Source organism: Haliaeetus leucocephalus, unplaced genomic scaffold (assembly GCF_000737465.1).
Source record: "Haliaeetus leucocephalus isolate CR32 unplaced genomic scaffold, Haliaeetus_leucocephalus-4.0 Scaffold373, whole genome shotgun sequence".
NCBI classification, from domain to species: Eukaryota; Metazoa; Chordata; class Aves; order Accipitriformes; family Accipitridae; genus Haliaeetus; species Haliaeetus leucocephalus.
In genome coordinates this window covers 7,950,428-7,951,749 of record NW_010972809.1, presented here as the reverse complement: position 1 = coordinate 7,951,749, position 1,322 = coordinate 7,950,428, and the positions used below count along the sequence as shown (strand labels likewise).

Sequence of the window (1,322 nt, the reverse complement as noted above, 5' to 3'; positions counted from 1 at the left end):
GTCCTGGTTTCAGCTGGGATGTAGTTAACTGTCTTCCTAGTAGCTGGTACAGTGCTATGTTTTGAGTTCAGTATGTGAAGAATGTTGATAACACTGATGTTTTCAGTTGTTGCTCAGCAGTGTTTAGACGTCCCATCTAGTTTAGGAACTGGGAAGGGGGGGGCATGGTTTTTCGCCGCTCGGGGACTGGCTGGGCGTCGGTCGGCGGGTGGTGAGCAATTGCCCTGCGCATCATTTGTACATTTCAATCCTTTTATTTCTAATGTTGTCATTTTATTAGTGTTATCATTATCATTATTAGTCTCTTCTTTTCTGTTCTATTAAATCGTTCTTATCTCAACCCAGGAGTTTTACTTCTTTTCCTGATTTTCTCCCCCATCCCACTGGATTGGGGGGGAGTGAGTGAGCGGCTGCGTGGGGCTTAGTTGCTGGCTGGGGTTAAACCACGACAACTTAACACACCAAATGCTTTTCTTTGAGTATTTATTAAGCTATTTTTGATAGGAAGAGGAAATTTTACAAATTGACATACTTCGCGATTCTTATTCATACACAAGCAATTTTACAGTGGAATTTCCAATTTAACCATTTTCAATAAAAATGTCTATCCCATAATTCTAAGTCTACTTGCAAATCAAGGCATCCTTTCTGCTTTCCGCAGCCCAACTAAGGCTGAAGGTGCACAGCTGCCGCAGCACACGCTACTGCGTGTGATGCTTTATTTGGAAACAGCTTAAAAGCAGTATGAAATAAAAGCACACCCCAGGAGACAGTACATCACTGTTTGGAAAGCCGGAGTAGTCTCAGCAAGAGGCCTTAATTAGTTGGACACACAATTAAGCTTGTTTTTGTGGGACTGATGAGGGGGAAAAACCCCCACAAGAAAACACAGAATCACACATTCTTCTCTGTATTTCAGTACGGTTTCAGATGCCTTACCCCCAGCCAAACCAACAGTTTCTTTGGCGGTTAAATGTTTGCCTCAGGAGACAGAAACACGGGGGTACAGGCCCCGTTTGCAGAAGGCATCGAACGCAGGTTTCCCACTCCCACACTGCATTCAGACACGCAAGAGGTGGTCGGTATGGCTGGAAGCGTCCCCAACTCAAACAGAAAGCGATCCCCCCCCCGTCCTAGGGTGAAAACAATTAACCACGTCCGCACGGGCCGCGCAGAGAAAGCTCACCCGGTTCATCCAAGCGCACAGGCAGGAGAGCACCTGCCGGACCCCCGCGGGAGGGAGCTGGGACGGCCCAGGCCTGAGGAGAAGGCCGGGCGTCCCGCAGCCCCACGGCACTTACACCCCCGGCCCGGCCGCTGCC

The 1,322-nt window shown here is 48.6% G+C and overlaps 1 protein-coding gene across 3 annotated transcripts in view; it reads right to left on the bottom strand.

Annotated features, from left to right (window-relative positions):
• ECI2 (enoyl-CoA delta isomerase 2) overlaps positions 1-1,322 on the bottom strand; it is a 33,803-nt gene that overhangs the window by 32,047 nt on the left and 434 nt on the right. The gene's annotated exons all lie outside the window — the stretch shown is intronic.